Below are 26,812 nucleotides of genomic sequence, written 5' to 3' on the forward strand. Positions count from 1 at the left end.
ACGCCACTGTTTCCTGCGCACGTACCCCGACATCAATATGGGAAATGCACACCCACACAGGTCGCATAACGGGCTGGCTTACTCTGGATCAGGTGGTCGAGCAGCTGCTGGGTTATAAGCTCCCATTCTTGCACCAGTGCCTGTCGGAGGTCCTGAAGTGTCCTAGGGGTTTGAAGACGTACAGCGATACGTCGACCGAGAGCATCCCAGACGTGCTCGATGGGGTTTAGGCCTGGAGAGCAGGCAGACCACTCCATACGCCTGATATCTTCTGTTTCAAGGTACTCCTCCACGATGGGAGCCCGGTGGGGCCGTGCGTTATCATCCATCAGGACCTACTGCACCCCTGAAAAGGTGGACATACTGGTGCAAAATGACGTCCGGATACACCTGTCCTGTTACAGTTCCTCTGTCAAAGACATGCAGGGGTGTACGTGCACCAATCATAATCCCACCCCACGCCATCAAACCACGACCTCCATATAGGTCCCTTTCAAGGACATTAAGGGGTTGGTATCTGGTTCCTGGTTCACGACAAATGAAAACCCGGCGAGAATCACTGTTCAGACTATACCTGGACCCGTCCGTGAACATAGGCTGGGACCACTGTTTCAATGACCATGTACTGTGTGCTTGACACCAGGCTTTACGGGCTCTCCTGTGACTAGGGGTCAGTGGAATGCACCTTGAAGGTCTCCAGGCGAATAAACCGTGTCTGCTCAGTCGTCTGTAGACTGTGCGTCTGGAGACAATTATTCCAGTGGCTGCTGTAGGGTCCCGAGCAACGCTACCTGCCGAACTCCGTGGCCGCCTGCGGGCACTGATGGTGAGATATCGGTCTTCTTGTGGTGTTGTACACTGTGGACGTCCCGTGTTGTAGCGCCTGGACACGTTTCCTGTCTGCTGGAATCGTTGCCATAATCTTGAGAGGGCCCGTGCTACGACCTGTTGTGTTTGACCAGCCTCCTGTCGCCCTAGTATTCTACCCCTCATAACGTCATCAATTGTGTTCTTTGAGCCATTTTCAACACATAGTCACCATTAGCACGTCTGAAAACGTCTGCACACTTACTCGCTGCACCGTACTCTGACATGCACCAACACACCTCTGAGTATGTGGACTGCTGCCAGCGCCACCGTGCGACGACTGCAGGTCAAATGCACCGCATGATCATACCCTGAGGTGATTTAAACCCGCAAACCGCCTACCAGAGCGTTGTTTCCCCATGTATCAGCATTATCTCTAATTTATGAGCATGAGTGTAGATTGTGTTATTAATATGACTGGACAGTGTATATCATCTTCATGATAAAACCTAATGTTATTGACAACAGAAAAGCGTGTTCTGTCCATCCAGTTAGCACACACTGTTCCCGCTACGCTGTGGTAGTAAAAGCCGTACAAAAAACTCTCTGCCTCTTGTAACAGGCTGGGCGTCATCCTTCTCCACTTTCACTTTCTTCAGCCTCCCCCGTTCTTCCTCACATTTTATCATAACAGATGAAACCGACTCGTAGCACAGTAAAACTTGCTACATTCGTTCCACTACTCCACATTAACCTGAGCTCTGCACACAGTGCTTTGGCGAATAAATCTGGAAGGCGACTCTAGCCTATATGGAAGAAGCCGAATTCATGTATTTGAATTGCAAGAAAAATATAAGTTGCCTATTATAAGGAGCGATCAAAAGGTTTCCGTTTGAGGGCGTTGCCGCAGCCTATATGCAACGTAGCGTGACTTCGATGAGGGTATACAAGAACAGACCCCAGCGCAACGTCTGTCGAAAACCAGCGTTGTGGAATGGCGCGCGAAGAGATGCTGCAGCTTCTTGGTAACGGACGTCCCCATATGGCAAATGTCTTAAGGTAGACCACGCCAACCCATGTGGGAGTCACTCGAGCACCCTATAGTCCTAATCTATCCCCATACAATAATCACGCCTTTGGTCCCTTAACAAAGGCCTTGACAGGACGACGATTCCTGTCGGACAAGGATGTGTAGCAATACACGGTGTTTTATCAGAAGAGTACCTCACAACTTGTTGTGTCAGTGGGATGGTTGCTTCAGTGTTCACCGTGATTCTGCCTGATCGGCATACCGTTTCTGGACTGTACGCCTTCGAACGGAACTTATCGATCGCCCCTGATAATTTTATTACTGCCATAGAGGGTGACAATTAAAACAGTGTGACAACTATAGAACTATATGAAATAAAACCGTCATAGTTTCTGAACGATTTGCGTTAGGACGTAAAAACCGCACGGTTGGCCGCGGGGCATGGTGGGAATTAGTGGGTGCATGCGCATGCGGCTTCTTGTTGTCGGCCATTTTCAGATGAAAATGTCACCGTGCAGTGTGCCTGAGCGTATAGCGCTTGTGAAAGCCTACTATGCGAGCAATAACAGTCCAGCTGCGGCCCAGAGGACCGGGTTTAAGCTGAAGACGACCGAATCAAGTGTGCTAACAATCAAGAATTTTATTCGCGAGTTTGAGAGAACGGGTAGTGTTCGTGATGACGGTGTTGGCAATGACGGTCGTTCAAAAAGAGTGCAAATGTCTGAAAACATTGAGAAGACAAGCGTTGTGTTTCAAACCAGCCCCAGGAAATCGATCAGACGAGCTGCACAACAGGTGAGATTCAACCGGGAGGCACTGCAACAAATTGTTGTTGAAGACCTGCATCATCTCTCACACAAAATTCAAACCCGTCAGCCATTAAGCCCCAGGGCCATGGAACAGCGGTTGTTTTTTGTCAACACTGTTGTCCAAAGAATTGACGAACTGGACTTTAATGTGAATATGGTTTGGCTTAGCGACGAAGCCCACTTTCATTTGGATGGGTTCATCAATAAGCAAAACTGGCGCATTTGGCGGACTGAGAATCCGCGCATTTCGTGAAGTCTCTTCATCCTCAACGGGTGACTGTGACTGTGTGGTGTGCTATGTCCAGTTACGGAATAATCGGTGCGATATTCCTTGATTGCACGGTGAGTACCTAACAGTATGTGAAGCTTTTGGAAGACGATTTCATCCTCATTATCCAAAGTGACCCTCATTTCGACAAGATGTGGTTCATGCAAGATGGAGCTCGATTCCATCGAAGGAGGAGAGTGTTTGATGTCCTGAAGGAGCACACTGGGGACCGCATGCTGGATCTGAGGTACCCAGAAGCCACTGACGCGGGCCTCGATTGGTCGCCATGTTCTCCAGTTCTGAACACACGCGACTCATTTTTGTGGAGCTACATTAAAGACAAGGTATAAAGCAATAACACAAAAACCATTGCTGAACTGAAAATAGTCATACAGGAGGTCATCGACAGCATCCATGCTCCGACATTTCAGCGTATCATGCAGAATTTCGCTACTGGTCTGCGCCACATCAGCGCCAAGGATGGTAGGCATATCGAAAATGTCATAACCTAAATCCGAATATCTGCAGTGGCGTTTACATGTTGAATAAAGTGAGTGCACGCCGTAGTTTGTAACTAATGTACGTTTATTTTCATATAGTCATGTAATTGACACCCTGTAATAATGAAGGAAATTTGCATTTAATGTTACATAAACAACCTACGACACTTACAGAGTTAACCAGGTGAAGGAAATAAAGGCAGTTTTGTCTAGTGGTCGACATCATACTGGGCGCAGTTCTCAGTAGTCGGTACGTTCACTTACTTGCGATGTCTTTGTGTACTAATTTGGGTGCTTTCTCTCCTCGCTCCATTTTCGAGTAGAAGAGTTGCAGACTCACTAATTTACAGTAACTGAGGGAGATGATAAATCACTGGTTCAAACGTCTTTTATGAACGGTGTATTCCCAGCAGGCATAGTAGCTTATGTACACTGAGGTGACAAAGTTATCGGACAGCGATATGCGCATGTACAGATGGATATAGCATCGCACACACAAGGTGTAAAAGGGCACTGCGTTGATGGAGCTGTTATTTGCACTCCGGTGATTCGTATGATTGTGGTACTAAGTCGGAAATTAACAGAATCTGAACACGGAATGGTAGTTGGAGTTAGACACATTTCCATTTCGGAAATCGTTAAGAAGTTCAGTATTCTGAAATCCACAGTGTCAAGAGTGTGCCGGAAATACCAAATTTCAGAAATGGTTCAAATGGCTCTGAGCACTATGGGACTTAACATCTGTGGTCATCAGTCCCCTAGAACTTAGAACTACTTAAATCTAACTATCCTAAGGACAGTACACACACCCATGCCCGAGGCAGGATTCGAACCTGCGACCGTATCAGTCACGCAGTTCCGGACTGAAGCGCCTAGAACCGCACGGCCACCGCGGCCGGCCCGTTAGGACAGTGCGACGAAATCTGGTGTTAATGAGCTATGGCAGCAGACGACCAGACACGAGTGCCTTTGCTAACAGCAACCTTATCGGTTGAACCCCAGACAGCTGAAAAACGTGGCCTTGTCAGATGATTCCCGATCTAATTTGCTAAGTGCTGATGTCAAAGTTCGAATGTGGTGTGCACTCAAGGAAGCCACTGACCAAAGTTGTCGTTCGCAGCTCGTGGTCGCGCGGTAGCGTTCTCGCTTCCCGCGCCCGGGTTCCCGGGTTAGATTCCCGGCAGGGTCAGGGATTATCTCTTCCTCGCGATGACTGGGTGTTGTGTGAAGTCCTTAGGTTAGTTAGGTTTAAGTAGTTCTAAGTTCTAGGGGACTGCTAACCATAGATGTTAAGTCCCATAGTGCTAAGAGCCATTTGAACCATTTTTGAAACAAAGTTGTCTGCATGGCACTTTACAAGCTGATGGTGGCTCCATAATGGTGTTGGCAGTGTTTACATGGAGTGGATGGGGTCCTCTGGCCCAGCTGAGCCGCTCGTTGACCAGAAATGGTTATGTTTGATTCCTTGCAGACAATTTAAAGCCATTTATGGACTTCATGTTTCCAAACAAGAATGGAATTTTTATGGATGACAATTTGCCATGTCACCTGCCCACAATTGCTCGCAATTAGTTTGAACAACATTCTGGACGATTCAAGAGAATGATTTGGCCGCCCAGATCTCCCGACATGAATCCAGTAGAACATTTCTGGGACATAATGGAGAGGTCAGTTCTTGCACAAAATCCTGCACCGGCAACACTTTCGCAATTATGGACTTCCAGGAACTTGTGGAGACCATGTTACGTCGAGTTGCTACACTAATCAGGACAGAAGGAGGTCCGACGCGATATGAGGTGGTATACCACGACTTTTGTTACCTCAATGTAAATGTAATTCGGAACCATCTCTACTGTGTTAAGATCTGTTAATAAAATGTCTTTTCAGCAATGAAGTTAAGGTGTCGTTTAGCAAAATGGTGGCGGCGCCTCCCTTTATGTAGCACTGCAAATAGCAGTCATCTATGCTTTCGAGATTATCACCCATCTCATCCATGCAGCCTAGCTATTTCCAGCAGAATTAGCCCATAACTCTGGATAGAGTCTCCAAAACGGGAGCGGATGTGTCGCCTACGATGGCTGCATCAGGTGGATCCGGCTGTCGCGTCCTACTACGCAGGACCGAAAGTTAGAACCGCCGCTGCCTGCTCCAGCCACCCCGTATCTCATCCACACACAGTGGCGAACCTCTGCCTCAATCAAACTTCTGACTCTTTCTGTATCACAAAGGATCCACTCTCCTGTCTCTTCCATCGCTCGCTACCCAAACCATGAACCTTTCTCACTCGTCGTCCTTCACCCTACATATTTATGTTAGTACTTCAGATACTTGCACAGTTCAGAACAATACAAGAACTTAGTACTTACTTCGATTGTCTTAAATGAAACATTACCGTCACTGGCCAGCATTTAACACATCACAACCATTCTCAAGGATCTCTTTGAATAATCAAATGAAACTATATGATTCCAGAGATCTTTTCAAATCTCAGATATCTATGATGTATACATGCAGACTGAATCAACGAATGAAAATTTGTACCAAGGCCGGGATTCGACCCCGGGTTTCCTGCCCACTAGGCCGATGTGCTAACCACTTTTTTTTTTAATCTCATTTTGTTCGTTTTCGTTCGTTGTATCTGCTCGGGGCGGACGTCGCAAAGACACCTGTTTCACTTCGTCGTTTACCCATTAACTTAGTTTTTTTGTTACAGACCCTCTGACCTAACACGTTGAGTTACCGTGCCGGCTACCCCTAAGCCACCCTAGCCTAGTGGCTTTGCATAACTGCATGGGTTACCCTAACAATAACTTGAAAATTCTCCACAGTGCACCGAAAGGACTTTTACTGAATACATTGGAAGTGACAAATTTATGCTCAGTATAAAAATAAACTTTTGACGTTATTGAATGAGCAATCAGAGTTCACAGGCAGATAGTTTTTCGACATTTTCGATGACTTACTAGAGAACGCTTTTCTTCTGTTATTCATATATCTCAGCAACCAATTATTTTTTATTTTATGTTCGTACTCTTATATTTTTATTATGCTTTTATTCTGGTTCTCACTTACTTGTCAGCTACTTTATCTCATATGTAATTTTAGTTTCAAGACTGAAAATGGCAGTACTCATATTATTTTGATATTTTGACCTGTTATTTTATAATTTTTAACATTTCGGTTGTTTTCACGCCTTCTTGGTGCTTTTATGGCATTCTCCCCACCGTCACTGCTAATTTCTACGTAATATATTGCTTATAACTTATTTTACATACGCTTTTGTCCCACACGAAACTGCTGATTTCTACGCAACATACTGCTTTATACCTAGTATTATATACGCTTCCGTCGCCAGTCATAATGGCAGTTATTTCACAACGTTCTTCAGCTGTTTTCATGCACATCAACAGCTTCTCATGCCTGTATGCTGGCACACTGTGGCGGCCACTTGGTATCGCATCTTTGACGTCGTCTTCCACCAACCTTGCGTCGTACATGTCAGTACCCTCAACCCACATCCATGCAAACCAAAGACGTCAAATATTCTGTCTTTGCTATATCTCGTTCTACGGGTTATCTTCATAAGCCCATAGAGGGCAATCTACGTACTTACAGCCAATTACTATCGGTTATTCCACTGAAAAGTCTCCTTTATTTATTTAAATGTATTTTGACAAACTACTTTATATATGTGCTGTTCCTCCTCTCCTAACCTCAACTAAAGGCTGCCTGCGACGAATTAATCAATGGATAAGGACTTTTGTTCTTCGTATTGTTGCTGTTGTTACCGTTTGTCGCCACGTCACAAGTGCAAATCGAAGTTCAGCGAAGATTCAGACGAGCTCGCAGTTATCTTCAAAAAGGTTAAAACATCATCTAGTTAAATGCACTTCTTTAATAGCAGATCCTTTGCGCTGACAAGGAGCAGACGCATGTATAATTTTGGCACATAATTTTCCTCCCCCCATGGACCATGGACCTTGCCGTTGGTGGGGAGGCTTGCGTGCCTCAGCGATACAGATAGCCGTACCGTAGGTGCAACCACAACGGAGGGGTATCTGTTGAGAGGCCAGACAAACGTGTGGTTCCTGAAGAGGGGCAACAGCCTTTTCAGGAGTTGCAAGGACAACAGTCTGGATGATTGACTGATCTGGCCTTGTAACAATAACCAAAACGACCTGGCTGTGCTGGTACTGCGAACGGCTGAAAGCAAGGGGAAACTACGACCGTCATTTTTCCCGAGGGCATGCAGCTTTACTGTGTGATTAAATGATGATGGCTTCCTCTTGGGTAAAATATTCCGGAGGTAAAACAGTCCACCATTCGGATCTCCGGGCGGGGACTACTCAAGAGGACGTCGTTATCAGGAGAAAGAAAACTGGCATTCTACGGATCGGAGCGTGGAATGTCAGATCCCTTAATCGGGCAGGTAGGTTAGAAAATTTAAAAAGGGAAATGGATAGGTTAAAGTTAGATATAGTGGGAATTGGTGAAGTTCGGTGGCAGGAGGAACAAGACTTCTGGTCAGGTGACTACAGAGTTATAAACACAAAATCAAATAGGGGTAATGCAGGAGTAGGTTTAATAATGAATAAAAAAATAGGAGTGCGGGTAAGCTACTACCAACAGCATAGTGAACGCATTATTGTGGCCAAGATAGACACGAAGCCCATGCCTACTACAGTAGTACAAGTTTATATGCCAACTAGCTCTGCCGATGAAGAAGAAATTGAAGAAATGTATGATGAGATAAAAGAAATTATTCAGGTAGTGAAAGGAGACGAAAATTTAATAGTCATGGGTGACTGGAATTCGAGAGTAGGAAAAGGGAGAGAAGGAAACATAGTGGGTGAACATGGATTGGGGGAGAGAAATGAAAGAGGGAGCCGCCTGGTAGAATTTTGCACAGAGCACAACTTAATCATAGCTAACACTTGGTTCAAGAATCATAAAAGAAGGTTGTATACATTGAAGAATACTGGAGATACTAGAAGGTATCAGATAGATTATATAATGGTAAGACAGAGATTTAGGTACCAGGTTTTAAATCTAAGACATTTCCAGGGGCAGATGTGGACTCTGACCACAATATATTGGTTATGAACTGTAGATTAAAACTGAAGAAACTGCAAAAAGGTGGGAATTTAAGGAGATGGGACCTGGATAAACTGACTAAACCAGAGGTTGGACAGAGTTTCAGGGAGAGCATAAGGGAACACTTGGTAGGAATGGGGGAAAGAAATACAGTAGAAGAAGAATGGGTAGCTCTGAGGGATGAAGTAGTGAAGGCAGCAGAGGATCAAGTAGGTAAAATGACAAGGGCTAGTAGAAATCCTTGGGTAACAGAAGAAATATTGAATTTAATTGATGAAAGGAGAAAATATAAAAATGCAGTAAATGAAGCAGGCAAAAAGGAATACAAACGTCTCAAAAATGAGACCGACAGGAAGTTCAAAATGGCTAAGCAGCGATAGCTAGAGGACAAATGTAAGGATGTAGAGGCTTATCTCACTAGGGGTAAGATAGATACAGCCTACAGGAAAATTAAAGAGACCTTTGGAGAACAGAGAACCACTTGTATGAGTATCAAGAGCTCAGATGGAAACCTAGTTCTAAGCAAAGAAGGGAAAGTAGAGAAGTGGAAGGAGTATATAGAGGGCCTATACAAGGGCAATGTACTTGAGGACAATATTATGGAAATGGAAGAGGATGTAGATGAAGATGAAATGGGAGATACTATACTGTGTGAAGAGTTTGACAGAGCACTGAAAGGCCTGAGTCGAAACAAGGCCCCTGGAGTAGACAACATTCCATTGGAACTACTGACGGCCTTGGGAGAGCCAGTCCTGACAAAACTCTACCATCTGGTAAGTAAGATGTATGAAACAGGCGAAATACCCGCAGACTTCAAGAAGAATATAATAATTCCAATCCCAAAGAAAGCAGGTGTTGACAGATGTGAAAATTACCGAACTATCAGTTTAATTAGTCACAGCTGCTAAATACTAACGCGAATTCTGTACAGACGAATGGAAAAACTAATAGAAGCCGACCTCGGGGAAGATCAGTTTGGATTCCGTAGAAATGTTGGAACACGTGAGGCAATACTGACCCTACGACTTATCTTAGAATCTAGATTAAGGAAGGGGAAACCTACGTTTCTAGCATTTGTAGACTTAGAGAAAGCTTTTGACAATATTGACTGCAATACTCTCTTTCAAATTCTGAAGGTGGCAGGGGTACAATACAGGGAGCGAAAGGCTATTTGCAATTTGTACAGAAGCCAGATGGCAGTTATAAGAGTCGAGGGACATGAAAGGGAAGCAGTGCTTGGGAAGGGAGTGAGACAGGGTTGTAGTCTCTCCCCGATGTTATTCAATCTGTATATTGAGCAAGCAGTGAAGGAAACAAAAGAAAAATTCGGAGTAGGTATTAAAATCAATGGAGAAGAAATAAAAACTTTGAGGTTCGCCGATGACACTGTAATTCCGTCAGAGACAGCAAAGGACTTGGAAGAGCAGTTGAACGGAATGGATAGTGTCTTGAAAGGAGGATATAAGATGAACATCAACAGAAGCAAAACGAGGATAATGGAATGTAGTCGAATTAAGTCTCGTGATGCTGAGGGAATTAGATTAGGAAATGAGACACTTAAAATAGTAAAGAAGTTTTGCTATTTGGGGAGCAAAATAACTGATGATGGTCGAAGTAGTGAGGATATAAGACTGGCAATGGGAAGGAAAGCGTTTCTGAAGAAGAGAAATTTGTTAACATCGAGTTCAAAAATGGTTCAAATGGCTCTGAGCACTATGCGACTTAACTTCTGAGGTCATCAGTCGCCTAGAACTTAGAACTAATTAAACCTAACCAACCTAAGGACATCACCCACATCCATGCCCGAGGCAGGATTCGAACCTGCGACCGGAGCGGTCACGCGGTTCCAGACTGAAGCGCCTTTAACCGCACGGCCACACCGGCCGGCTTAACATCGAGTATAGATGTAATGTCAGGAAGTCATTTCTGAAAGTATTTGTATGGAGTGTAGCCATGTATGGAAGTGAAACCTGGACGATAAGTAGTTTGGACAAGAAGAGAATAGAAGCTTTCGAAATGTGGTGGTACAGAAGAATGCTGAAGATTAGGTGGGTAGATGACATAACAAATGAGGAAGTATTGAATAAGATTGGGGAGAAGATAAGTTTGTGGCACAACTTGACCAGAAGGAGGGATCGGTTGGTACGACATGTTCTGGGGCATCAAGGGATCACCAATTTAGTACTGGAGGGCAGCGTGGAGGGTAAAAATCGTAGAGGGAGACCAAGAGATGAATACACTAAGCAGATTCAGAAGGATGTAGGTTGCAGTAGGTACTGGGAGATGAAGAAGCTTGCACAGGATAGAGTAGCATGGAGAGCTGCATCAAACCAGTCTCAGGACTGAAGACCACAACAACAATTTTGAATTATGTTTGCGGGAACACTTTGCGATGTTGTTAATCAAACGAAAATTCCATACATCGATGTTTCAACAACGCGACAATCTCTGGCGTCAAAGCTCTCTTTCATGCAAGTTTGGAATGAAAGTATTTACCAGTATGCCTTTTTTAATTTGTAAGTAAGCCATTTCAAATGGTACCATTAACTGCAATTCGTCAATACAGGTTCAATGTGATTGTTCACGTCACTTAAGAATTCCAGTCAGAGACAACACTCTTGATGGTAATCGAAATAAGGCGTTTGAAAATCTCACTCCAGTAATAATTCTAACTGGCTTACAAGGCACCAGCAGTTACCAAAGTCGCCATTAGATCGTATAAATTCTTCAATGACGCCTAACTTCCGTTAATGATTCTAGTCGGTTCAGTTGGCGTATTTGACATGGACAGAAGTCAGACTCGTAGTAATACTGTTCATTGATTTCGTCTAACCATCAAATCACTGTGAATTTGATTAAACAAACATCAGCAGCTCTTACGGCTTTCCTACCTCGGGCATGGATGTGTGTGTTGTCCTTAGGTTAGTTAGGTTTAAGTAGTTCTAAGTTCTAGGGGACTGATGACCTCAGATGTTAAGTCCCATAGTGCTCAGAGTGATTTGAACTATTTCTGAAGGCTTGGTTTGCATGTCCGCATGCATTGTACGCTGAAGTGCAAATAACCAGGCTAAATATTCGCAATATTAACTCTCAGAGATACTGCTATACTTCCGTTCCTGTTCTGTGCATAAGAGCACTTTAGCACTTTCTGTTGTTTAACTACCGATCTGGGCTTCTAATAAGTTCCACTGAGCTATCAGGAAGTCATTTTAAAGCTGCTTGACCAATCTTCATGAAGCTAGAATATTTGTAATTTAAATTGCCGTAGTTATGAATACGCGCAACTGAATCATCTTGTACGCCTTCTCAACATATATGAAGTACAAATCAATCACCAACTTGTACAGATCTGATATTTCAAAAATTCTTAATGTTAACAGTTGAACACCAGATACAGAAGTGAATAAAATTTTATGTTCATTTATCAGCAAGATATTTTCAATAATAAAAATTAGTTTCGACCATGTCTTCCCGGTCGTTTGCCAATCGCTGGCCGTCGGCTGGACGCCAGCAGCGGGCAGTACATCCGGCGCCGCGTCGTCAGAATAGCACTGGAACCTCGGTCCAATAAATACAGTCGCGACACTCTCCGCTGAGAAAGTTGCTACCGTCTGACAGCTCGGGTGACAGTAGCACACCAAGCAGTGGAAAGCATACAGGCTCATGCACCGTAAGGCTAATGATTCTTTTTAGTTATTTCCTACTTAATTAACGGAATAGTTGTTTTAATTTTGTGTTCCATGCGCTGGTAAGTTACAAATGGACATGAATTATCTTGAAGTACATGTAAAAACAGCAGAATCACGTTGATTCAGTGACATAAGCTTCAAGTCATTCACGAAGAAATACTTTACAATATGTCTATATTTGCAGCTTATTCCGCTGACAGCAAGAGAACATAAACACATTTAATGCATGAGAAGCATGTATTTCTGTTGTTGTCTGTTATTATCATAGTCACTTTCCTTCGGACTTAAAAACTCTTTATGGAGTCCTTTCTTACACTACAAGCGACTTTCCGATACACGAATAATTTTGTAAATGTATTTACTTTTCCTCCAAAAGCGAATATGTTGGTGATTCTTGCCATTTGTGGTTCAGATCTAGCACCAGTTGCGTATTTGGTTTCCCCTGTGTTGGGAAACAGTTTTATTGCTTTTGGCGATTTATTATCACCTTTTTGTGGTTTTCCCTTACGCTACAGTTGTGTTGGCTTATTTGATACGTTAAATAATGTACCTATTACATTCCATGTGGGTTTCCTACGTTCCACGTTCATTGATTTGGCTGGAAGTGTAGCACACAAAACACATCTTTACCGGATATATATACGACGCCTTTTAGTAAAAGGTCAGGTCTTCTGGTATTTTCTAGTAATTTTTTGTTACTAAAGGAAAACTATATTATTCAGGAAATGTCTGAACGTTATAGAACAATCGAAAATAAACTATCCTGTAACACACCGCTTCGTATCTCCCAGGGTCCTTAAGAAACTAAATAGTCACAAATGTGGTGTAACTTTTTAGTTATTGTGATTTTTATGACACTACGTGCACTCTTTGTTGTAAAAACTATTTTAAAAATCAATATAAACGGTAGTATTCGCACTCATCCCATATCGTATTCAGAAGTGTTGCGTGCTGCCCGCTTTGGGCGCTGCTATCGCTGGGGGCAACAAAATCGAGACGGAGTGTTGAGACTGTTATGTTAAGACTGTGACTGGAACAGCTTGCCGAAGTCGATCGTGGGTCATGAAACAAATATAAAGCAAACATTTTCAGGACCTTGACTCACATTAAATCTATATTACAAAATTCTAACATATATTCCTACTTGCCCTGCGTCGCTCAGTGGAACATACTCGTGTCAGTGCTTGTCAAGATATATCGTAAACACTCCAGTAGCATCTACCTTGTGGTGTTATGTAACTTTTTATTAATTTTGTACAACTGTTTTATGTACTCATTATTTTGATTACTCTCTTTAAGTACTGTATGCCTGATTCCCTGTTACTGAGATAATGCGACAAGCGGTGGTCGAATCATGCAGCACTCTAAATCTCTATTATACGAGGGTTCTTCGCAAACTAAGGAACGATCGGTCGCGAAATGGAAACCACAGTGAAAATCCGATGAAGTTTTGCACAGGTGTGTTCGGCAGTGCCTCTAGTATGCCCGTCGATCGCGTTACGTCGTTCTTTTTAGTTCTGAGCACAAAGGGAGCACATAAAGATACCTAGGACAATAGTGTCGCCCGCCAAGTACGAGGGCCTGGTGAGAAATTTCGCCTGAAGCTATGCAGCCAACATTACATAACTGTCGTGCCTTTTCTTCTTCATGATAATTCTCAGCCGCATTCTGAAGGGACAATGAAGATGCTCCTGCATCGTTTTCAGTTGAAAATGGTTGATTACCCACAATACAGCCCATAATTGTCTCCCTTTGAATTTCATCTCTACTCACATGAACCGCAAGCTCTGAAGACAACATTTTGGCACAGACAACGAGCTGTAGACGAGCGTAGAGAACAGGCAGAAATCACTGGCGGCTGCCTTCTACAACGAGAGTGTTGGAAAGTTGGCACAACGGTACGACAAACCTCAAAGTCGGATCGGCGACTATGGAGATAAGTAACTGGAAGTTGTAGCTAACTGTTGCAAATAAAACAGTTTTGATTTTCACTTTTGTTTCTATTTCGCGACCTGTCGTTCCTTACTTTCCGAATAGCCCTCGTACTTACAATTCACAGTACGTGGTCTGAAGATGATCACTGTTTAATCGAAACCGGTTGTCATTTTTAATAGATGGTCTATTGCGATCAAGACTGTTCTAATTTTAATTTTAAAATTGCCACCTTAGTTAGTAGTAAACATGACAGTATATGAGGTTTACATAATAACGCAGATATCTTCTTTTTTAATTTGGCTCTCAGGTTTTCCCCCAATATCAGTGGTGAGTAAAAGACTAGAAGGTGCCCATCTTTTTAGCCTTCAATAATATTGCACCATATTTTGTAACTTTAGGAAAAACATACTACGTGAAAATGCAGCAGGAACGTTACGAGACCAAAAGGATCCAGTTTACCTGTACCTTCTCCCGTAAATGTTCTGCATAGATAATGTATTTCCTGTCATAGTGAATAAATAAACTATAGGAAATGGCTTTAGATAATGAACAGATGGAATTTTAGCAGTGACAAGCCTTGAATCAGACGGATAGTTCATTAGGTTCAAGTCCCAGCGTAGCTTCCAGTTTTAACTTGTACAGATTAGTTGGTTTAAATTTTGCAGTCATTCCAGCAATTTCAAGACGGTAACAGCGTCGGAAATTCCACCTGAAGATTTCTCTGGCCTGACCACTTTATTGCGACAATATACAGTACTGTCAGACACAATTAAAGGATCACCTGAACTTTCCCTGTAAGGTGCCTACAACCTTCCTTTGTAATCTCTGTTAATTATCACGGAAAGTGGGACTGCAGCCGGACACTTGAATAATGAGAACAAAAACAGCGGCTGTATTTGAATTACGTCATTTATTATTTTTAACACATGATACCAGTTTTGACGCCAAATGATGCCATCTTCAGGTACCAAACGTAACCAGCATCCACAACCATTTTTACGTTCAGATATTCGTTGTCTGACCATGCTGGGATTGTTATTGACACGGAGAGTACAGAAACAACTTAACTTTGGCCTGCTGCATACTATTCTGTTCATTGCACACGAAAACGGTTGTGGATGTCAGGTACGTTTGGAATCTGAAGATGACGCATTTTGGTGTCGAAACTGGTAGTATGCGAAAAAAGAATAAACGACGTAGATTCAAATACAGCAGCTGGTTTTGTTATTTTTATTCCAGTAGTTCCTCTGTGATGGTGCAAAAGCGAGGCGCACAGTAACGCCACCCTTGGGCTCGGCGATGTTTCAGACAGCAGGGAAACGATACATGTGAAGAAAAAGACAAAGCTCAGAATTTCGTGCGACTGTAAGGTTAGTTATAATGTTACATTTGCACCATATTTCACCAAGACACTGCCTAACGCCATCGTGGACGTTCATACGATAGGAAGGTCGTCGCACCTCCAGTTACCTACATTCATCCCTTATTTTTACTACCGGGCAGGTTAACTCAGTGGTTAGCACATGGAACTTGCCTTCGAGAAGACGACAGTTCAAATCCTCGTCTGATTTAGGTCTTCCTTGATCTCCCTGAATCGTTTAAGGCAAATTCTGGAATGATACCTTCGAAAGTTCACGGTCGCTTTCCTTCTCCACCCTCCCTAATCCGGGCTTGTGCTCTGGCTCTAATTACCTCGATGTCGACGGGATGTTAAGCAGGAGTCTCCTCCTCCTCTTCCTTTTCACAACTCTGCGATGGAGGTCAGAACCCCGGCGAGCAGCTTTGAAATGACGCAATTTTCTTATGGGTGGCTGAGGATAAAAGCCAATGGTCTTGCAACAGCGGTAACACCGGTTCCCCTCAGATCACCAAAGTTAAGCGCTGTTGTTGGCAAGTGGGGTGCACTCAACCGTTGTCCGTTGTGAGGCCAGTTAGGGGCTACTTGATGAGAAGCAGCGGCACCCGTAACGAAAACTGACAACGACCGGAAGAGTGGGTGTGCTGACCACGCCCCTCCGTATCTGCATCTAGTGTTGCCTAACGAGAGAGAACTATACGGCAGCCGCTAGGTACCTTTCGGTCTTCAAGACCTGTTCGGAAAGGTGGTTTTTTTTTTTTTTTTTTTTTAACTAAGGAAAACATTTGAGAGACAGGGCCTCAGGGGGTGGCATAAAGGGCGTCAATAAAACCATCCCTCATCCCTTCCCTTGCGGCGTTGATTCCCACAAACAAATTATATGGTCGAAAAAGACAGTTTGCAGTGCGACTGACAACATTAGACACTGCTGCAACGCCCTCCCCACCCCTCGACCACCCCGAATAATTTAGTTCTTCTCTAACGACATTGTGGGGCTGCAACCACATCGAACGTGATCTGACTCCTTTGGAGTGTAGGACAACCACTGTTTTTGCTCTGTTATACAGGGTGGAACCACTAGGGACCGTTGAAAATAATTCAATGAAATTCGAACGTAATCCGAAGTAGCAAGGGATATTTATGCTTTCTCAGCACCCTTTGTGCTGTGGAAATGTTGAGGTTCAACATTGACCAGTATGTGAATAAAACGGCAAAGCGTCCATCTAAAAACCCCAGTGCCGCAACCCACGCGCCTTTGTTGACCACCTTAAAAATGTAGTTGTACAGAGACTTGTACAGGCAACCCCTTCGAAACCCTTTACATGCCATGTGCCAGCAAGCAGGCGTTAGAGCAGGAGCAAAGCGCCACTTAGTTGAATGGGTGCCGAAGTCTTTGTACAGGTACATTTTTAATGTGCTCAACAAAGCTGCATGTGTGGGACTGATTATGCTGCCGAAATGGGGGGTGGGGTGTCGCCAAGGGAAAGTATGCCGTTTCAATCACTCATGTGTCATTGTCACACTCGCGTTAATCTCAAGTCTCCTTCTTTTGGCTACCCCTTTACCCCGAATCGACACAGGGTGGGCATGTTTGTGAAACCATTATGTCGTGGTTCGCTTAAGCGTGCCGCATCCCCTTCCTGACGCCACCCCGTGGGACAGAATACGTGCACCCAGCACCCCAACTATCTGCTTGTAATTCAGGTGAAAGTGAATGAATGTTTTATAAATGTTTGCGAATCGTGTAACTGAGGCGTATTTACTTATTATGGATGTGGGAGACCGCCTAAAAACCACATCCAGGCTAACCGGTGCTCCGACCCTCACCGCTAATCCGCCAGTCCGTTTCGATCTGGGATCGACGAAGCTCCCTGTCATAGAAGTGGCACTTGGTGTTGGAGCGGGATGAATTAATTTCATGTCTATGCTTTGTTATTTTTCCTTCCCCAATCATTTCCAAACTTTACGACTTTTGTGCTCAGTCCACATGTGCTTGACTCTCCTTTGACGACTTTCTAATCTGATGTGAGCACAGCTGCCTTCAACAATTTGCCTTCTGCGGAATTAAAAGCGTCATAAATTGCTCAAGCTAATTTTTTTCCTTTGCACGTAAATTTCATTCAGCACTAATTACGTTTGAGGTACAGGCGACTTCTAAACACACTGCAGTCCTGAATACATCAACAGTTGGTTCTTTTGCGATTCACACTTCTTGCTATCAGATGCAGTTTACATCTAAATTGCAAGCGTTTTCTCTATAAGATTAGACGCAGCTACACGTATAGGTTGTGTCAGAACGATTGAACGTCTTAGTTATGATTTTCCTTTACTTTTAACACATGTTATAGTACCCTTTATTAGCTCGCCGGACACAAAATTAGTCACGCAGAGATGAGTCGTTAAAACTTTACAGATAACGTGCCAACAGCGCTCGCACTAGCTCTACTTGAGTATAAGGCAGTAGCGATCAGTAAGACATTCATGTTTCAAGCGGACATTGTACGTAAATGTGGGGAAATGTAAGGATGCTACAGAGTGGTATAAAGGGGCAGTCGTGTTTGGTCGTGCCCAAGGTATACGGTGTTTGAAGTTGCAGGATTTGTTGGTATTTCACGCGGACTCTTCAACCTGTCTGCAAGCAGTGGTGTAACAAACGTGCACACGAAATACGGCGTCAGAATTGTGGAAGGAAAAAGATCCTGACTGTGAGGGACCGGAGACGCTTTTCACAGCTTGTGAATCAAAAACGATTCCAAAGCCGAGAGTCATTCTTAGAGGCGGTGAGTGAAGGTCGATCCCCACCTGTTAGCGAGGAAACATTGCGACGGGAACTGTTTGCAGTGAACACCTCGCAAGAGGCCATCGCTCACGCAGGCAATAAAGCTGTGCGTCTTCAGTGGGCTAGAAATCGTCGAACGTGGACAGTAGCTGACTGGTGGATAGTAATGTGGTCTGACGAATCGCGTTTTTGCCTCTGTTCAGATGACACTCTTGTCGACTGTATCAAAGGCCAAATGAATCGTTTCGCCCTGAATGCGTGCGAGGTTAGGTTCAAGCCGGAGGTGGGCCTGTGATGTTTGAGGGTCTTTTTCTTATCATGAATCGGAACCGCTCGGTGTTGTCTTTCAGTCAACATCTGCATGATGAGTAAGCTATTGATACCCCTACTTTTCAAGACTGCAATAGAAAGTGTATAGGGCTGGAAGCGTATGTGACTGGTTTTCTGAACACTTTCCCCTCCCTCCTTTTACAACTTGGGTGTCCTGAGAAATCACGTGTCTTGACCCCCACAGAAAATCTGTGGGACTTGTTGGAACAGCGGATAAAACGCCGACATCAGTATCCCCGAAATTTAGTGAAACTGAGAGCTCAAATGCTCAGGGAATGGCCTAACCTGGATGTGACGTACCTACACAACCTTGTGGAATGACTTCCTAACCCAGGACAAGCGGTTATAAAGTCCAAAGACGGAAATATACGGTATTAAACAATGCCTGTAATGATTTTTGTAGGGGTAACTAATTTTTTGTCCGGTGGGCCTATGTTCCGTAGCGTTGTGAAAGTGTGTTAATGCTAATATTTCATCAATAGGTGAAAATTTGTACAAGAAGGGGTAGTACCGAAGTCAAGCCAACGGCCTAGCCACAGTGGTAACACCGGTACCCGTCAGATAACCGAATTTAAGCGCTGTCGGGCTTGGCTAGCACTTGGATGGGTGACCTTGTTGGTCTTTGTTGTTGGCAAGCGGGTTGCGCTCAACCCTTGTAAAGACAACTGACGAGCTACTTGATCGAGAAGTGGCGTCTCCGGTCGCGAAAGCTGACAACGGTCGGGAGAGTGGTATGCTGACAACACGCTCCTCCATATCCGCATCCAGTGACGTCCGTCGTCTGAGGATGACACGGCGCCCGGTAGGTACCGTTGTGCTTTGCAAGGCCTGTTCGGAAGGAGTTTAGTCTTAGTACCGGAGTCAAAACTGTAATGCGCTTACGTTAAAGTTTAATAGGTGGTAGCAGCTTTCAACATTTAGGCGTCGAGTCGTGACTGGGCACAGAATTGATGGCTTGTATCGATGGGTACCCTAGCTGCGCAGGCGAGGTCAGCAGCGTCTGTTCGTAAATACACTACCTGGATCTCTGTCTACCAGGTCTTATTTGGCCGAAACACGGTGCATATAAGGTAATGTTAACGCGCTATCTATATGTATACCTAAGGTTTATTTCTGTTAAGTGAACGATCTCTCATGAATCTACAATTGTAGATTCCCATGGATATACTTAATCTTGCAACGTACCCTTTGAACATTTATACATGACTGTGCTTAAACTGACACACAATATTTTGTTAGCGCAACGCAATCTGACTTTCAATAATCCCTACAAAAGAATGGGCCCTGACTAACATTAAACTATACCTTTCACAAATCACTTACCTCACAAAAATCTTCGCTACTCAAGCTACTGCAATACAGTGAGCGCCACTACTGCCAGCTAAATAAAAGATTCAAACTACGGAAGGCACTAACTACTGATAGGCATAGTTAGCAAATGAAAGATTTTGATAGAGAACAAACACTGTATTTACCTTAATAGTCATAATATATATAGCAGTTCATGACAAATTTCAAAACTCCGCCATCTCTCTCCCCACATCCACCACTGCTGGCGGCTCACCTCCAACTGCGCAACGCTACGCGCTGTTCACAGCCAGCTGCCTAACACTACAATGGCGAGTATTACAACAATGCAAAGCAGCCACAGACTGCACACAGCACATCCAGTGATTTTCATACAGAGGTGGCGTTACCGATAAAAAAACCTAAACAGCCTACTTACATAGCCCCCATGCTCCCCACAAAAAATTTTACAAATTGTTTTGGGCACTGGGCAATACATATTTATTAAAATTTTTCATAATCGTAATTACAATAACAAAGAAATCAAATGCGCACACTTATTGATACAATGTTGGTCAAAAGCTAAAATTTTCTCACAGTCCATAAAGATAGTCCTGATCATTCATCATAATAGTAATTACAGTTTTTTTTTCACAAAGTCTCATTAGTAAAAGAAACTGCACACAGAAGTAGTGGATTTCCGTGCAGTCTTGAAGAAGTAGTGTTGTCCTTCCAACGGAAAGACAGTGCTGACTCTTGACATGCTGACAGGTAATGGGCCACAACAGAGCAAACCCACAGCAGAGTCAGTCGAAGTTGAAGAATATTGGTACGTAGGTCATCACAGAGCAGACCCACAGTAGTCCTGGTAGAAATTATGGGATTGGTAGGCCATCAAAGATGCAGACCCACTATAGTCCTTGTAGAGACGGCATTGGTGGGCCACCAGAGGCGCAGACCCACTGCAGTCCTTGTAGAAATAATGGTATTGGTGGGTCATCAAAGGTGCAGACCCACTGTAGTCCTTGTAGAGACGGCCAGCAGCCATCTGTTGCAAATGTGCCGGGGCACAATCACCATCGAAGAGTCTTGTGGACAATATAGCAAGTCCATAAACCACCACTTGTGCACTCACAAAGTTTTTTAATTGTCCTTAGAACCAGCAATGCTGTTATCCAGTCCCTTGCTGAATTATTAACACGTGTGCAAACACTAACAGTCCCTACTTGTCACATATTGTCCATATACTATGACCAACAGAAACGTGTGCAGTGAGATGTAACTTACAAGTTACTTAATTTGATGAACTGGTGTCAATTGCAATTTTATAACATGAGAATACAATAACAAAGATACAGAAAACATCATTAAAGAACATAACAATACAGATAACATTTGTAGTACAGGCTTTACAAAAGAATAGAAATAACATATACAACAGTGTTACAGGAATTATGACATAAGTAAATACATAAAAGATCAGAATATCTTTTGAAACATCAACTTTACACATGAGCATTAAAACAAAACAGAATAAATAATGTCTAAAGCATATTTACAAGGTAAATAACATATTATTAATGCCAATTATATTTGAGGATAACAGTATTCCTCATCATAGTGAATGTTGCTTAGTATTAGAAGAAGAAAAAATTCTATGAAACTACACAGAGACAGGAAGAAAACAAATACACAAGGGTACTCAAACACATAGTGGGATAACACAAAAGGAAAGGACAGGGTTTGTTTTACTGCAGTATTTTGCGAACAAAACCTTTTTTTGTGCTTGGAGATCTTCCTTCATTCATCATTATTTCCAAAAAGTCCTATCTATACCTGCTTTCTGTACTTTTTTCGTATAACTTCTCAATGCATTTCTTCCAATTCATCGCAACTCATTCTCTTATATAGTCTACACCCTCTTAAGCTAACTTAAATCTACTGAGCTCAGATGCTAAACTAAGGAACGAGGCAATGCAGCAACACAAAACAATTAACACAAACAGCAATGATAAAAAATACAAAAGGCAAAGCAAGCAGCATAAATTACAACTAATATAAGGCAATGAGCAGCAAACAAGAAAAATAAATCACTAGTAAAACTGGCTTAGCAGAGTAACACAAATTAAAATTCAGTAGCACTATGCCTGGCAAACAGCAGCAGTAAATGCTATAACGTATACCTAAGCATGACAAAGCTCAAGCAGAAAAAATAGTACACTAAAGATAACAATGCAGATAAGGGAAATGTATAATCACATCTTAATGTCTAAGTAATTAAAGTGGTGCACCACAAAAACTAATTCTACAAAAAATTACCAAGTACTTGAAAAGAAAATTATATATGCAGTTATTGTTATCAGTCCCTTCTTATTGTTGTTTCCATTCCAAGAGCTCCTTTTTCGAAGAATGTGGATCATAAAATAATTATTTAATAGATCTGTTGACAGAAAGTGTTCACATTAGCAAATGCATCTAAGTTTATTTTATAAAACTAATGCTGCAACACAGCTGGAAACCAGATATCAAATGAAATAAGCAACAATGTACAAAGCATAAAAATATCATTCAATAGTCATGTGGCATTTCATAAGTTAGTAGAAATTCTCTCAATTCTCGTAGAAATACGCTTGTCATAATCAGGTGTGCAGATGTAAGTATCTTTCCAAGTAATGAGCGTGTCGTACTTGCGATGCTTTCTACAAAGGAACGTCAATAGCGAGGTTAATGGCCTCCCTTTTTTTTACCTAATGGCTGTTTCTCCAGGTGGCTGGCACAGGTGGCCGCTCAAGACGCATTACGTCAAGGTCACTTACCTTTCTTACCGAAATATTTACGACAACAGTTTCCGCTACAGTGGCAGTCTCGTATAAAAATATTTCACAGGTCAAGAATTTGCGTTACAAATCTGTAGAAACAAAATCCTATTGATATAACAGTGTCCAAAAAGTTTTCGTCGGCATTGTAATACATTCACACATTTACATACATTTCATAACTCTTAAAGTACGATTCTTGGTTTCCAACAACCTGTTTCACAAACCAGAGTGAGTCCCTAACCACTACTCATTATTCCTTACCTTATTCGTCGACACTTCTTCAATATTTTATGATAACAGATATGTAGCATACTCAAATAACTCATATAGCATCAGCTTATTGATCATAAACATACCTCAACAGCATAATACACATCGTCGTCGTAAAAATAACATCATAACACCTCAGTCAAATCTCAAAATCGTCGTAGCTTCCTCCAATAATTTCAAAACCTAAAAAAATTCACTGCTCATGTCAAAAGTGTCATCTGCCTCAAACGAACCTCAAAAATCATGATCCCATACCAATTACATCATTCAAAGCTCTCATAGTATCACAATGGTTCCGAAAAAATATAAACAGTTTACAAAGTACAGACAAAATACAGTTTCATAAGTGTGAAGTTATCCAACTGTGTAATTGCGTAAACATCTGTCACTGATGTAATAAAAAAATGTTTGTTTCTCAGTTAAATGATCAGATAGCTGTGTAATTTATGTATTAGGGAAATATGGTACCGATGTGTTAAGTTGTATAAGCAAATACCATATTAGCTAGGGCTCCTTGTGCGTGCCAAACACTAGGTACACAAAGTAAGCGTGTACCCCCCTGAGGATTAATGTAATTATACCCTCAGGTGTTACAGATTACAGCAATGGAATGAAATGTATCACGGAAAACCCTTGTATCATTGCACTTCAAATATCTTAAAAAAATAAATGTTTTAAGTGCGAAATTAATCACTCAAATACGTGTACTGTAGCGCTAAACTGTGCGTCATGTTGTAAGATAATCTCTGTGGAAGTCTCTTAGTTATCGTCCTCCGAAAGCTAAGTTCTGCAGAAGTCAATGTACTTACCTCATGATAAACAAAAGTGAAATGCTTTGCGTATAGATATCTTAGTTATTATGCTTATTGGCGTGATGGAGAATGTACTGTACAGTAATGTAATGTTGTGCCACGAAAAAGGCTGTCTCATTGTTGCTATACCACAAAAGTTGCTACTAAAACATGTTTTACTTTCCAGAATAATGCAGAAAAACTGTGCAGATATAAAACAGAAACACCGCAAAAGCAACATTGTAAATTGTCAGTCATTAGTAGCGTCGTGATAAAATCGTGTAGCTGTCACATAAACTAACCACTGTGTCTTCTGGTATCTCTCAGCAAGTACTTTAAATCCAGAATGTATTTTCAGTAAACCAAAATGTTGCATTAAAATCTCATTAGCAGTACCAGTATGTGTCCTAAGTATGTAAGCCTGATAGTCGTTACGTCATCGTGCAACTAACAAGCAAGAATGTACAAATACAACACTGTGTCGTCTATTCACAGTAACAATGCATTCGTAATTTCTGTTTAAAAATGTTCCCTAGGTTCTAGACCGGATATTTAACTTCAAACATTGTTGCATGTTAACAGTTTCTTAAGTCTGACAAAGCATACTAGAAATGTGAAGTGAAAAGTTTTATGGCAAAGACAAAGTTAAAAAGCAGATTATCTTTCAATAAACGGTTTTACATTTGAAATGTGGTGTAAACCTTTACTCTTCCTAGTACGCAGACTTTCAACTGAAAAGCAATTGTCATGTTTTATATGTCGGTAAGGAATGCTAAATCTTTTCTCAAGGTTAGCGTCTGTGTTATTTTTCTCTGAGCCAGCCGGCGCAGGTGGCTGCCTGCGGTGCGAGTCATTGTCTGTTCCTTTATTAGCGCGCGTCGTTATTGGGATTAGGAGACCTAGCTTCTACAAATTCACGTTGTCGAAAGTGCCCTGCTCTGTTTGAATCCCGCCAGTTCTGATGAAATTCAGGTCTGTCGTTATGATTATCTCGTCTGTCGCCATGTCGGTAGATTTCATAATTTCTTTCTTGTCGGTTAAGTGGTGGAGAATTTCTCCCTGAATCGTAACTGCGCGCCGGACCGTTGCGTCTAAAGTTATTCTGTCTCCCGTAATAATAATTATTTTGGTTCCCATATTGTCTGTTTCTCTGATTGTCTCTGTGATAGTCATTACTGCGGAGAGGTGATCTTTCCCTGTAATTATTACTACTCTGCCAACGGTTGTCATACGGGTGGTGTCTGTTTTGGTCACGATTTACGTTATAAGAATAGCCTTGTCGTGTATTATTTCTGTCATCGCGGAATTGTGACAGATGTGACCTTTAATTGTTGTGCTCCTGTTTTCGCGTTCCGCGATTGTCAGTGTCAATTTCCAGTTCTTGTAACAGTCCCTGAAAAGCTTCAATGTCGTCTTTGCAACGTCCTGCTAAAATAATATGTCGTAAATGTTCAGGCAGTTTGATTAAGCAAATGCGGATGAGTTCTGAGGGGCTGTATGGGTTTGACAGGTACTGATTCTTGTGCAACATGTCTTCAAAATATTTCACAAGACTGGAAAATTCAGATTGTTCGAAATGTTTCATCATTATGATGCTATGTTTTACTCGGTCTTGTGTAGCTTGAGACCAATATGCTGAGAGGAAGGCATGGTAAAATTCTCCTTCACTGTGACAATCGTGAATGACCGATCGCATTCTTACAGCTGGTTCATTCTCTAAGTAGCCACACATAAATTCTAATCTGTATTCTAACGACCAGTTGGGAGGAAAACAATGAGAGAATTGATGGAGCCATGCTTGTGGATGAATGTCGTTGCCAGAATTCTTAAATGTTTTGAATATACGTGTAGTAATGAACAGCTTATAGTCAAAATCATCATGTCGGCAAGTCGCATATCGGTCATTGTTAGGTCGTGTCGGCCGTTCCATCTCAAAATTCGGTGCACATTGCCAATTTCTTTCATAACTTCCGAAATTCCCTATGTTATTATTTTGCGGCTTTTCCGTATTTCTAAGTCCCTCTTCCCGTGTTGGAGCGCGAGTGTCCTCTGAAATTTGTAATTTTTGTATTTCTTGTGCCAACTGATCTTGTACTTCCCGGATTTCTCTTTTGTACTGTGTATTGATTTGATTTTGATTGAATTTCCTAATTTGTTCGCACTCTTCTGTGTCATTAAAGACTACCGGTTATGTGTCATTCAGATTATCATCTACCTTCATAGATAAATTAGTGAACTGATCCGAAAGTTCGGCTACTTTCTCCGATAGTGTACTTCTTTCCTCAGTGTGTTTTTCTGAACCAAGTTTCAGAGTATCTACTGTGTCCTTTAAGTTTTCCTGAGTTTTTGCAAGTTGCGTAACCGAATCGGTAGATGCAACTGAGTCAAATTTAGCTTGCAAGGTCTCATGATTTTCATGAACAATAGTTTGCAGTTCTTTTATGGCTGCTTCGTGATTCTGTAATGCATTTTCATGCCGCGAAAGAATAGGTTGAAAATGCTCACAAATTTGTGTTTTTACGTCATTACAGACTTTTTGACATTTCGATTCAATGTTATGTAACTCAGTAATTAAATCTTCACGTGTTTGTTCAAGTGTGGTGTCTAATTTTTGAAGCTTTTGCTGTGTTTGTCTCTGATTTTGTTCCAATGTGTCTAACTTTTGAAGATTTTGTTCCATTGTGTCTAACTTTTGAAGCTTTTGCTGTGTTTGTCTCTGATTTTGTTCCATTGTGTCTAACTTTTGAAGATTTTGTCCCATTTGTTTCTGATTTTGTTCAAGTGTTGTGTCTAACTTTTGTAGCTTTTGTCCCATTTGTTGCATTAACTGTAATAACAATGCACTGGTGTCTGAAACATGTTCCTCAGTGCTTTTTGGCAGTGAATTTGCACCGGCAACATTGACATTTTGACAAGCAGAAAATGTGTCTTGACTTATTTGAGAAAAGGGTGAGGACGCAAAACCTGAATCACAGTATTTGCAAAATTGTGTCCTGTCATTTCGGATTCCTGAGGCGAGCTGTTGCCGAGCGATCGATCGATAATGC

The sequence above is a fragment of the Schistocerca nitens genome, chromosome 8, assembly GCF_023898315.1.
Source record: "Schistocerca nitens isolate TAMUIC-IGC-003100 chromosome 8, iqSchNite1.1, whole genome shotgun sequence".
NCBI lineage: Eukaryota > Metazoa > Arthropoda > Insecta > Orthoptera > Acrididae > Schistocerca > Schistocerca nitens.